This window comes from Brassica napus, chromosome C9 (assembly GCF_020379485.1).
Source record: "Brassica napus cultivar Da-Ae chromosome C9, Da-Ae, whole genome shotgun sequence".
NCBI classification, from domain to species: Eukaryota; Viridiplantae; Streptophyta; class Magnoliopsida; order Brassicales; family Brassicaceae; genus Brassica; species Brassica napus.
The window spans coordinates 49168993-49183574 of record NC_063452.1 but is presented as its reverse complement, the minus strand read 5'-3'; the positions used below and the strand labels follow the sequence as shown (position 1 = coordinate 49183574).

Below are 14582 nucleotides of genomic sequence, written 5' to 3'. Positions count from 1 at the left end.
ATTATAAATAAAATAACTTGATATATAGAATATTTACGAAATTTAACATAAACATAAAATACAAAATAATAATTATTTTTAAGAATGCAAGACTTTCAAAATATTTTAAGTAAATAAATTTAACTCATGATTCAAATTTTAGGCTATATGCTAAAAACAATATTCAAAAATAACATTTATTTGCTATATAAAAGTTAAGGCTATAAGTTATTGAGAATATACACGACATTTCATATCCAACATATCACAATATGTTCAATTTATCTAATTTTGGCGAAATTATACATTGGTCGCCACATTAGCTGCCACGTCATCTAAATTTTTCTGACGTGGATGCTAACCATCTAATTTTGCTGACGAAGATGCCACATATACAAAAAAAAATTCTAAAAAATAACCAAAATAGTCGTTTTATAAAAATAACTTTTTAGAGTTATATATGTGTTGTAATGATTTAAGTTCAATGCTATTGTTGCTTCATAAGTATATATTTCTTATGATTTTCTCTTAAATTTTAGATTTTACTTTGGGTTATCCGAACCGATCCAATATAACTCAAATATGAACGATATACGGTTACTTTATGGGTTCTGGGATGTGATAGAAAAACGACCGAACTCGATGTATTTTATCTGATCTCGACCCATACTTACAAAAATACCAGTATGGGTCCTAGAACGCATTACAAAATAGAACCAAAATCCGAAAACCCGTCATGAACCTAACAGGTACCCGAACGCTCCATTTAAAAAAAATTATGATGTAAATTGATTATTCTATATATTTACGAATATATCTCTCATATAAGATTAAAATTTATTATTTAATTAATTTTGATTTTACTAAATGTAAAAATTTATAAATTTTACATTTTCTAAATAATTATTTTTATAAAACAACTATTTTGGTTATTTTTTAGAAAAAGAAAATTTATACACGTGGCATCCTCATCAACAAAATTAGATGACTTAGATTCCACGTCGGCAAATTTAGATGACGTGGCAGCTGATGTGGGGACCGGTGTACGATTTCGCCGAAAGGATAAACAACATGTATGTTATTTGAAGTTTTCGAAAATTCAGGTATGTTTTGGCACGGTGATATAAGTCATGTATGAATTGAATATATTGCGATATGCGATATGTTGGTTATGAAATGACTTTTTTCCCGAGAATATATACATAGGATTAAAAGCAAGCAATCAAAGTATGAAAAAAATATTTTTTTTAAATCTATTATTTTCAAAAATGTTAGTATTTTCAAAAAATTTTTATTTCAAAATAAAATAGAAACCAATATCAAATAAATTAAGTTAAAAAATAAAATATTATAAATAAATATAAAACATTTTCAAAATTGATATAAAAATAAAATCAAAAATAATTATTATTTTTTAAAATTCAAGACTTTCAAAACATTTTAAGTAAATAAATTGTATTCGTGATTTTCAAACTTTAGGCTTTATGCTAATAAAAATAACCTATACTATATATATAAGCTGAAGGTCTGGAATCACCTGAGAACTTTTTTTCTGATATTATTACAAGTATTCGATACTAGATCATTCATAGCATTTCAATCTCGGGATCCTTAGCAAGATCAAGATTGGATTTTTTTTTTAATGGAAACAAAGTGTAACAAGACACAAGAAATAAATTAAAATGTAAAGTATAAACATACCCCAAAATTGACCTTTTTAATAATTGAGAATGTTCACATAATATTTAAAAAACACCAAAAATATACTAAATCATCATTTTATTTACTATATAAAATTGAGGCTATAAGCCATTGAGAATATACACATAGAATTATAAACAACAAAACAAAATATGAAAAATGATAGTGTTACTATTATTCAAATTTATATGTTATATATTTTTTTGATTTTTGGATTTTGAAAAATTAAGTGTATATGAATTTAAATTATTTTAAATATAATTTAAACGGGTGATAATCTGAATTAAGCCGCAAAAATTCAAACCAAATTCAAAATAAAATTTATAAATACCCGAATAGAGCTTAAATATTTAATCTCAAAAACTCTATAATTGAATAGGCATGTGAACCGAATTCAAACGTCAACCCCTAATTTTAACGAAAGGACTTAGAATTAAAAATTATTTCACAAATAATAATAAATTGTAAAGAATATAATTATATATACAAAATAAAAATAAATACAACAATTTTTTTTTGATATATTTTCATAAAGATAATTTTTTTTTGTAAATCAATTGTATTTTGATATTTAAAAAAAAAAAGAGTAAAGATGTTACTAATTCAGACTTATTACAAAAGTTAATATCTTAACGATTCCAGCTTAAAGCGCTGATTTTACCTAGTCTTCATTATCTTGTTAATAAAAACACAGATTGAAGTAAACGCCCTTTAATTTACTTGGTTGGATCAAATAAACATAAAACTTTATATATCATATCAAGATGCAAACGTTGTATCTACAAATAGTCCTGATCAAAGATGCAAAATCGAATGAAGTTTGCTTCACAAAAACAAAACTCAATAAAAACATAGGAGTTGAGAGAAACAAATGAATTATGTATATTGCTTCACAAAAAAAGCTCAATGAAACAAATGAACAAAAAAAAACATAAAGTCTTGCTGCTTGCCTTTGTTAATCTTCAGGTATCTTCAACCTGAGAATGGAACGCAGAGCTTGGAAACGTAGTCGTGATATCCCTGCAAAGCACACACCAAACAAGATCAAGACCTTTATCTATTACGTATCATCAAAAGGAAACTAAATAGGCAATGATGTTGCATAGATTCAAACCCGGTTACATAAATAGAAAACTCACTTGAGATACTAAAGAGTCATGTTCTTGAGAAGGCTGGGATGTCTATGAACAAGGCTTCTCCAATCTTCCTTATCGATCTTTCCATCATGTTTTGTGTCTGCTTCCTCAAAGGTCTGAACAATCAAAACTCAAGACATCACTTTCAACCAAAGACATTGTGCGAAGAGAAATATGAAAAGTAAAAAACTTAACCTTGTCGATTATATCCTCAATGACAGTATCCTTCAAGTTCATTCCAAATTCAGCAAGCGTAGCGACAACCATCGGAAAATAGAACTGTATCAACACAGATCAAGGCGCGGGTCAACGCCTTGCTTCACCGATTTAGTCATATTCGCCGTGGTCAACCTCCGAATTAGAAGGCAAGGCGACCGCGTTTTCAAACAAGGTTTATAATAATGAAGGCCCTAATAACAATGTGTCACACGTCCGGTTTGTAGAGCATGTGTCAGTCATGTGCTGTATTATACGCCGCTGTTTTCATCGTTATTCTATTTAACCGGTAAAGAAGCTTCAATTAAACCGGGAACCACCATTTTGTAATATTCATTATTGGAAAGTACACTTGATCAAATAACTTTAAGATAGTGAAGTGTTACATAGAATGCACTATAAATAGGATTAAAACAATCTTAATCATTTCAATATTTCTAATTATAAACAGCTAATTAAGTTTTAACCAAACAGAACTCCAAAACATAGATAGATTAACTAATAGTCAGTCATATATGGTAAATTCAAACAAAAGAAGATAAAAATACAGATTTACGGCATTCATTTAGAACAAAAATTTATAGGTTCAAATTTTGACAATCTCCTATCTATTAATAGAGAAACATTTAAAAAGTTATAACATGTAGTTTGTACTAACTAAAAAAGTGCTATGCTGAGTTGTCATGATTAGAATACTAATTTTGCTTACGTGGCGGCTTCAGAATCAATTGAAAATTTTGTTAGTCCAAAATTAAATTGCTACGGAATGTTATATTATATAGTATGTCTATTATGGACCATTCATTTATCAAATTGAAATTATTATATATTCTTTTCTTAAATAAAACCTCCGAAATTACCTAATGTGATCTGACAATTAATAATTTATTTAATAAAGATTTGCTAACAATATGTATATTTTCTATCATTTTTGTTTAATTATTTATTATTAAAATAAATTACACAATTACATTAATCATATAATAAAACTTTAGATTTTTTTGTATTTGTTGTATTTTGAATTTTTCAAAACAAGTATAAACTACTAAAACTGTTAAAAATCTCACATAAACTTCGTAATCAAGGTTTAAACTTTTTTCTATAATAAGATACAATGATTATAAAATCATATGAATAAATAATTTTATTTTAGTAGGTGTTTATGTTAATATATATATATATATATATATATATATATATATATATATATATATATATTTCAAATCCTTTAAATTAAACTATACAATATGAAAATACGTACTTATATTTTGATATCTGCGTTGATGAATAAATATTTTACTATTTTAGATCTTCTGGAAATTGTTGAGTTAAATCTATCTTCAATTAGTATTGATAATTAATGGTGTGGAGTTTTTATTTAATTGAAAATATAACTTGATTTCGTTTATTAGGAGTTTTTAATTAAAAATATGGAAACAAAAAGAAGATTTAAGATAATCATTTCGTTTATTGGGTAATCAATATTTTCTACGGAATATCATATTGTTTCACTTAGGAGTGGATGTTTGAGTATTCATTCGGGTTCGGTTCAAGTTTATTCCAATTTCAGATTTTCGGGAATTTCTTTTATGTGATACGTGTATCATTTAATTCAAATCTGTCATCATATGTTTTGGCTACATATCATGATATGATGACAGATTTGAATTTCTTTTATGTGATACGTGTATCATTTAATTTGTATATATATTAGGTGATTCATCATTGTTGCCAATACATTTTCATAAATCGAACCGGTATATAGGATAGAGTTGTTATGATATTCGATTGATATTATATTAAATGGTCCATTAATGATTGAGAAATGTCATTAAGAAATAAATGAAACATCTTCTTTCCCTTTTTAAAAATATCACATATGAATTAAGATTGTGATTTCTGTTTTTAAAATATAAGTTGTGATACATGTATCATTTAATTCGTATATATATTAGGTGATTCATCATTGATGTCAATTCATTTTCATAAATCGAACCGGTATATAGGATAGAGTTGTTATGATATTCGATTGATATTACATTAAATGATCCATTACTGATTGAGAAATGTTATTAAGAAATAAATAAAACATCTAAAGAAGGTCCATTTTTTAAGTTATGTAATTTCATGGACTTCATGATAATAAAAGTAAAAAGTTGACCCAAAAAAATATTAAATATACTTAAATTATATAATTTTTCATATGTTATGGTTTATATTATATATAAAATTATTTAGCTACTTGTTTAATACATTTATTTTAACTTTTAGTAATATACCAAAATCTTGTACGAGAAAAATCATAAAAATATAAACATATTAAAATTAACGATTAACAATTCTATAAGTGTAAAAAAATAAAAAATAAATAACATTGTTTAAATTTTAGAAACAAACATATTTATTATTTAAATTCAAATGCAATTGTCAAAACAAAAAAAAATCAATATTGACCAAATACCAAAAATATATATTACACTAAGTAGTTGAGTTAATTATTCATTCAATAGATAATTATTTTAAATATTCAATAATATTTTATTGTATGTTGAATGCATATTAACGATTGAGATCCAGTTTGGTACAAAATCTTTATTAGATTTTTCGGATATCCATTAAGGTTTAGTTCGTGTATAATTCATAACCCAAAATACCTTAAATAAAATCTATTTAGTATCTATGTTGAGTTCGGATTGGTACATATTCATTTTTATCGGATCAATTTCGGTTCAGATTTTTGATCTAGTTTATTTGCCTAATTCTAATATGTTGTATTAAAGGTACAGACAATGCATATATACTAACAACTTTAATAAATGTCGTACTGTTTTATTATATATAAATGAAAATATGATTATATAGATTGATACATTATAAAAACAATATGTACAACAAAGGAATCCATATGGTTTAACAAAATTTCACAAATATCTCTATATATATAATATAACCTTAAAAAATTTAAATCGGTACATTTATATAATTTGTAATTTAAATTAGAAAATATTTTCAAATTAATGAAAGATCTTTTTAAACAGTAAATATTGATATCCAAACAAGATTTTATAATTTAAAAGCGTATAGAAGCCCTATTGGATTTTTTAATAACACTCTATTGGATTTTATCAAATCTATACAGCCTAATCTTCATAATCGGATAGTTGTTATACTAGATTCTAATTTATTTTCCTTTCATAAATACTTAAACATTTAAATATTAATACTTTTGATATGATATCGCATTATTTAATATAAACAGCACGCATATACTAACAACTCTACTATTTTTTTATTTTTATATTATAAATAAAAATCAGATAAACAGAGATACAAAGTCGATTACAAACCCGATTCAACTAAAATTTACCTAGATTCAAATATTATAATACTAGCTTCGCATCAACCACCTACGACACATTCCGCTAGATTATTCCAAAATGTAAATATCATCTATTAATTCTTTCTTATATATTAAATGTAAATATCATTAGACCAATTTATCGATGTAAATTTAAACTATATATACATACTTTGAATATAATTGTGTAACTAGGAGTTTTCCTGCGCCATGCGCAGAATTAGTAATTTTTAACAAAACATTTTTTATTTCAAAAGAAAATTTTGATTTATATTTCAACATTATTAATTTATATTTTAACATCAATAGTTATAAAAAATCATAAATGTATTTTTGTAATCTTATTTCTTTTGATTTGGTATAACTATTTAAATTTAATTTTATTTAAATTTTAATAAAGATAAAATTAGATTTTATAAAAAATAGTTTTAATTATATTATTGTGTTTAATGATTATTTATTTTCAATATATATATATATATATATATATATATCTTCCCATCTAATTTTAAATATATACATATATATATATACATATATATATATATATTTACATATAAATATAAATTCTAATAAATTTGAGACTTTGTTTGTTTTAATTAAACTGAAAAATCTTTTTGTTAATTTAAATGATGAAGATGAACAGATAAATTTAAATAATGTTTAAATATTTAACTATCAATTTTTTTTTGGATTAGTGTTACTTTATTTAGTTTATTTTTATTAATATGAGATACATATATGGGAAAATTTGGATAAATGCACTTCAATAAGAATATAATTTAAAAAATACACTTTTGTTTAAGCTTTTTGAAAAATACACTTATCTATATATAAATTTACCAAATTGCCAAATCTTAATAGTTATCAATTTCTATTAAACAATTTTTTTAAAAATTATTTTAAAAGAAAATCGTTAGAGATAGGAAATTATTTGTGAATCCACTGTTCAGAATTTTTTCAAACTCTTTCATATACACATGAAAGTAATCTTTCGATAAGACTTCAATGCAAGCAATACCATATGTTTTCTGTGACTTTAAACTGTTGGTATGTGTTTGTTCTTCCCATGCCTTTCTTTTTCCATTACTTCCTTTTTGATTCTTGTACTTCATCTCTATATAAACAACATAAATTAAAAAATTTGTAAGATACACGAATCAAATAATTGGCCCAAATAGATTTATTGGATTTTCATGACACGTGAAAAAAGAAGAACAAACCGATGAATAATAATCAGTGCAATTTTTTTCATATTCAAAAAAAAAAAAACACATATCCGAATACATCATATTAGCTAGAACTTACTTGGCTCCAGTAGAGAAGATGAAAATTTTGTAGAGACAAACGTGACTTGCTTTTCTTTTTTAACAACGTGACTTGTTTATGTAAGTTGAAGAAAATAAAATAAAGGGAAATCTGTATAAACATCATGATAAAGTCAAAACAAGTCATAATTCACATGTTTATCTTTGTTATTGTAAAATTTAAATGGTAAAATAACATATTTATCTCAACACACATATTTATCTAATTTTAATGATATTATTTTATTAGTTTCGAATTTATATATTAATTTCGAATTATATCTTGGGTAAAAAGGTCAATTCATAATTAAGGAAGTGTATTTTTCAAAAGTTAAAATAGAAAATGCAATTATCAAATTTCAAATCCTAAATAGGGTATTTTGCAAATTATCCCTATATATACATATATATTGTTATTTTAATTGTGATATATGAATTATTAATGGACAAATCTCCAAAATAACACATTTCTAAGTTTATATCACAAAAATAGCACTCAAAAACTAAAATGACCAAAATAGCATTTTATCTTTTGAAAATTTTAATTTTTTTATTTTTCAAAATTTGAAATCTTATCCACAAAACCTCATTTCTCAACTCTAAACCCTAAACCCTAAACTCTAAACCGTAAACCCTAAACTCTAAACCCTAAACCCTAAACCCTAAACCATAAATCCTAAACCCTAAACCCTAAATCCTAAACCCTAAACCCTAAACCCTAAACCCTAAACTCTAAACCCTAAACCCTAAACCCTAAATCCTAAACCCCACCCTTTAACTCTAAACCCTAAGTCTGTGACTTTTGATAAAACATTAAGTGCTATTTTTGTGACTTTTGACCTTGAGTGCTAGTTTGGGAACAAAAACTTGATTTAGTGCTATTTTTGTCCTTTTCTCATTATTAATATATTTAATAGTTTACCATAAATAAATATTTATATGAAAAATTGACATTAATGATGATATATGAGTTATTTTTATTACCATATTTAAAATCTCTGCAAAAAAATTTAAATTTTTATAAGGAAATTTTACATCTCACAATTAATATGATGCCATGTCACTATTTTCTAAAACCATGTCATCTATTTTAAGTGTCATGTCATCTTTTTTCAGCGTAAATGATTGTAGTGACGACATGTGTATAAATCACTTCGCAAATATAGTCTAGGGGATGGTCTAGTTAAAAAAACCGGTATATTTATGTAGTTTGTATTTTGAAATTAAAAATATATCTCTACACATATAATGACTAATTTTCCAAAATCATATTTTGCAGTTATTCAAACAATACTTACATTTTAATAGCATCTAAAATTTATATGGATTTTATCAAATATATACAGCCAATCTGCACTTAAAGCAGATGTAGAAGTCTCTGGCGGGAACATCATTGATAGGAGCATGTCGCTCACTTTCACAGCTTTCGAACTGAATGTCCAGTCTAAGTCTTCACTCCTAGCAGAAAGTATGGCCATGAGAGAAGCTTTGAATAAGTGCACTGAATTGGGCTTGGTGTCTATCTGCTTTGAATCAGATTCCTCACAGCTGATAAATGCCATTAATGAGGGGAAGATACCGTTGAAAAATTTTGGAGTGTTTCAGACATCATCTTTCTATACTCTACATTCACTTTTATATCGTTTTTTTGGATAAACCGCGATGTTTATTGTGACTAAATAGTCTTTATTGTGACTGAGGCCTTTGTTAATGTGGTTGCAGATAGGTTGGCTAAATAGTCTTTATTGTGATTGAGGCCTTTGTGACTAAGACCTAACCGCCTTGTATGAATGAATATTTGTTGTGTTCAGAAAAATAAAGCAGATGTAGAAATAAAGATGAAGCACCGGCAAAGAAAAAAAATGAAACGAAAATCAACCTTTCACGACCGACGAAAACCGCGAAACCAAAGAAACTAAAAAACGGTGGAAACTTGAAAAGGACCTTTTTGAGAGAAAATTTTGAAAGAGATTAGAGAGAAAGAAAAAGTTTTGATCAAGTAATTTTCACTAAATAAAACATAATTTGTTTTATTTTTACCAATAGTTATTTATGTTAAAATTTAATGTGTATTTTATAAGAAAATATTACATGTGTATTTTATAAAATTTTCATAAGAAAATATTACATGTATTGCCAATAGTTATTTATATGTATTTATAAGAAAATATTACATGTATTAGCTTTAAATTTTTACTTACTACTTTATAATAGCAAAATAAAACAGAAGAATTTTTACTTACTACTTTAAATTTAATGATCTGATTTTTAATTATATAAATTAAAATTTAAAAAATGTTATAAAAACAAATATCATTATAGTTTTTTGGTATAATAGAATAAATCGAAAATCAATAATATATAACCTGAATCAAATCAAAATATATATAATTTTAAAATGGTAGCTAACTTCTTATAAAGTGAATTAGCCCCAAAAAACACCAAAACCAAAATCGGATTGAATACCCTTAGGGTCTGACTGGTTCAAACGCAGCGGTTGCGGTTGTGGTTGCGGGAGTTTGCGGATGTGGGTGGTTGCGGTTTCTAGCGGTTTTAAGAAATTTGTACGACTGGTTCTGCGGTTAGATATTGGTGCGTTTGCGGGATACTTATGACTGGTTAACTACCAAATACAACAGCGGTTAAATAATAAATTAACAATATTTACATTTTATATAATTATAAAAAATATCAAAAATCATAATATTATAATAAATATGAAAATTATATTAAAAAAGTTATAGTTTTAAATTTTTAATATTATAGAAAATATTTTTATTTTAAAATCTTATAATATTAATTAAAATATAATAGATATATTTTAGTATTTTTATCATTCCAATTGAAAATTTTTATTGAATATTTTTATTTTTGTATTTATATGGTTTTTGAAAAAAAAAAATTATTCTCCCGTAACCGTCCGCAACTGCAAACGCTAGCTGGAACCAGCTTTTGATTTTAAGAGGTTTGAAGCGGTTTGAAGCGATTTGTATCGGTTTGTATGATTGTTTCGAAACGTTGGCAACCGCTAGAAACCGTAAAAGCTGCGTTTGCGGGTGGTAGCGGGGAAACTAGTCAGGCTCTTAGTAGTTAGTAGTTATCTTACTTTTCTCTGAGAAAAAATGTGTCACTTGCCCTCAAAAAGCTTTGTTTGTTTCTAAGATCCTCCTCTTATCTCTAACGGCTAATTCTCTTCCTTGCCGCACACTCCATCTAAGAATGAAACCGAGTTTTGCTCAAAGAAAAAAAAGAATGAAACCGAGTTAGCTTCATTACTTTCGGTTTCTTCTTTTTGGAAGTTAATGACAAAACAGAAAAATAATAAGTCAAAAATCAGTTCTGGAAATTATGGATAATCGTTTTTTTTAACACTGAATTATATTATTAGATCGAAACCACGTTCACAAGATCGGATACAAAACCGGCAAAGTATGAAACTTTTTTTTTGATATTTACGAGGAGTTTCTTGGCCCCAACATCATGGGTTCAGATTAGCCACGTGGCAGGCTTAGAGCCTTTGACGACCGCTTTGGGTCATGCCACGTGTTGGTTTCCTCAGGCCGAAGAACCCATGTGAAAGCCTCGGTGGCCAGTGCGAGTCGAACCCGAGGACGTACTTGCAGCCGCAAGCCGTATACCACCACCAGACTAACTCGTCATGGTTAAAGTATGAAACTTTCCAGAGACAAGAGCCCACATTAAAGCACAAGAGTATTAAGAACCAAAAGAACAAGGGAATTCGACGACCACAAAGATATCTCTAGGATCTAAACCTGAGCCAAAGACCACCATTAGAGCTGTCAAATGGTCCGTCCATGGCCCAGTTGGACATGACCAGTTAGACCATTTTAGTTTTGGGCAGTAATGGGCGGTCCACATTGGACAATGGTCCAAACAAATGTGCAAGACCAATAGAGACTATGTCCAAATGGGCATGTCCATGGACACCCAATAATATTTATAATTATTTTTAATTATTAGTTTAGATTTTATTTCTAAAATTTTGAAATTATGTTTACTTTCCAAAATTATAAAAAAAATTTTTTTTTGTCAAAACTGTAAAACTATGTTTTCCTCTCAAAATCGAGAAATTGCGTTTTCCCGCCAAAACCGAGAAATTGCGTTTTCCTCTCAAAATCGAGAAATTACGTCTTTCCGCCAAAACTGAGAAATTGTGCTTCCCGCCAAAACCGAAAAATTGTGTTTTCCTCTCAAAACCGAGAAAATACGTTTTCCCGCCAAAACAGAGAAATTATGTTTTCCTGCCAAAACCGAGAAATTGCGTTTTCCCGCCAAAACCGAGAAATTATGTTTTCCCGCCAAAACCGAGAAATTGCGTTTCCCGCCAAAACTGAGAAATTATGTTTTCCCGCCAAAACTGAGATATTGCGTTTCCTGCCAAAATCGAGATATTACGTTTTCCCACCAAATCCGAGAAATTGTGTTTTCCCGCCAAAATATGAGAAATTACGTTCTCGCCACAACCGAGAAATTGCGTTTTCCCGTCAAAATCCGAGAAATTGCGTTTTCCCGCCAAAATCCGAGAAATTGTGTTTTCCCGCCAAAATCCGAGAAATTGTGTTTTCCCGCCAAAACCGGAAAATCGCGTTTTTTTTGCCAAAACCGAGAAATTGCATTTTTCTGCCAAAATTGAAAAATTGCGTTTTCTCGCCAAAACCCGAGAAATTACGTTTTTCCGCCAAAACCGAGAAATTACGTTTTCCCGCCAAAACCGAGAAATTACGTTTTCCCGCCAAAACTGAGAAATTGTGTTTTCCCGCCAAAATCCGAGAAGAATTCTGCCTCTGAAAGATGATGAGTGGGGTATAATTAAGTTCACTTTTCTCTGTTGCTTTTAGTTTCCCTAAAAAAGTGATTCGATTGCATATGTTTTTGTCTCAAAATCGACTTATGTAATGGGTTCTTGAATCAAGCTTCAAGCTTTGAAACCCTAGATTTCATTTATCCGACTTCGAAAATTTGCAAGCTTTTGTTGACCCACTAGTACAAAATCTCTGCTTTGTGATTTTCTTACAAGAAAAAAAACAGAGTATTGTTCCAATCCCTGCATCTTCTTGTTCAATTGCAAAACGTTGAATCAAATATTTGATTTTTTGACAGATACTGACTGGTTTGTGATTCCAAGCTTGGAGACTGAACAAGAGAATGCTAATGATGATTCAGAAGCTGATACATCTTCTCCTCAAGTCAGTGGTTGATTGATTTCTTCTGTGCATAAATAGATCAATAGAGGAGGAGTTTTAATGGTATTTAAGAAGCTAGCTATCTTTCAATGTTTTTTGTAGATTAAAGCTGAAGAAAACATCTACCTAGGACCACACACTACAAGAAAAAATCGTCTTCATAGCACTACAGTATAGCGTTTTTTGTCTTTTCGCTATGGTTGATACACCCCTTAATTTTAGATAGCGTTTGTATATTTGGAAACGCTATAATAGAATGGTATATTCGGAAACGCTATGATAGCCTATTTTTAATAGCAAAATATAATGAAATGCTATATTTAGCTTTTTGAATCCCCAAACCCTAAACAAATTTTTAATCCCTAAACTATAAAACACAACTTAAAACTCTAATATTCTCATACTATAACTTTAGATCCTAAACATAAACTCGAAATTTACTCTTTTTAATATTAATATATAACTTTCAAAACACAAGCCTTAAATCTTCAATCAAACTCTAACAATATAAATCCAATCCCTAAACCACATACTTTAACATATATCATAAGAACATTAAACCTCAAACTTTAAATAAAATATAATTTTTATAATATATATCTCAGACTATGTATAATATTTCAAATTTACATTATACAATTCAAAAATAAAAATAAAACCATTAAATAAAACACACAAAAAGATGATTATAGATAAATGAACAGATAATTCTTATTAGTTTAATTTTGGGCCTTTGATTAGTTTTGATCCAAAGGCTAAAAATCACTCTTTTGTGATCTTCCTCCTTCGTTCTTATTGGTCCATCAAAATTTGGATTAATATTTCTGACCATTGATTATTTGTAATCCAATGGCCAAGAATTCATCTTTTCATTTTCCTTCTTCTGGAGTTTATCGATCTCTTCCTCTCTGTATCATTCCCTTCATCTCCCTCACTGTCTCAAACACACACACGATTCATGTAACACACATCTCCTTTCTCTGTAATACTCTCCTCACACACACACGAGTCTGAAGGTGGAGTCGAACCCAGAACCCAGCGACCGCGGATTTGAAGATGCTTGACCACCGCCATCTCCCCCTTTCGCCACCGTCTCTCTCTCTCTCTCTCTCTCTCTCTCTCTCTCTCTCTCTCTCTCTCCTCTCTCTCTCTCTCTCTCTCTCTCTCTCTCTCTCTCTCTCTGCTCCTCTCTCTCCTCGCTTCTCTCTCTTCTCTCTCTCTCTCTCCTCTTCTCTCTCCTCCTCTCTCTCTCTCTCTCTCTCTCCTATCTCTCTCTCTCTCTCTCTCTCTCTCTCTCTCTCCTCTCGCTCTCTCTCTCTCTCCTCTCTCTCCTTCTCCTCTCCTCTCCCTCTCTCTCTATCTCTCTCTCTCTCTCTCTCCTCTCTCTCTCTCTCTCTCTCTCTCTCTCTCTCTCTCCTCTCTCTCTCTCTCTCTCTCTCTCTCTCTCCTCTCTCTCTCTCTCTCTCTCTTCTCTCTCTCTCTCCTCTCCTCTCTCTCTCTCTCTCTCTCTCTCTCTCTCTCTCTCTCTTCCGCTCTCTCTCTCTCTCTCTCTCTCTCTCTCTCTCTCTCTCTCTCTCTCTCTCTCTCTCTCTCTCTCTCCTCTTCTCTCTCCTCTCTCTCTTTAAATCTGGTTTTGTTCTCGTTAAAAGTGAGGAAGAAATGGTGATTGTTAGCAGATGTG

General features: G+C 28.7%; 1 long non-coding RNA gene across 1 annotated transcript; it reads right to left on the bottom strand.

Moving 5' to 3' along the window:
- Nucleotides 1-2366: 2366 nt before the first annotated feature.
- On the bottom strand, nucleotides 2367-3822 carry LOC111210009. The gene is made up of 3 exons (XR_002661398.2): nucleotides 3012-3822; nucleotides 2820-2932; nucleotides 2367-2700 (listed from the first exon to the last, which is right to left on the bottom strand). It is a non-coding gene; the product is annotated as an uncharacterized LOC111210009 (long non-coding RNA).
- Between the last annotated feature and the right edge of the window lie 10760 nt (nucleotides 3823-14582).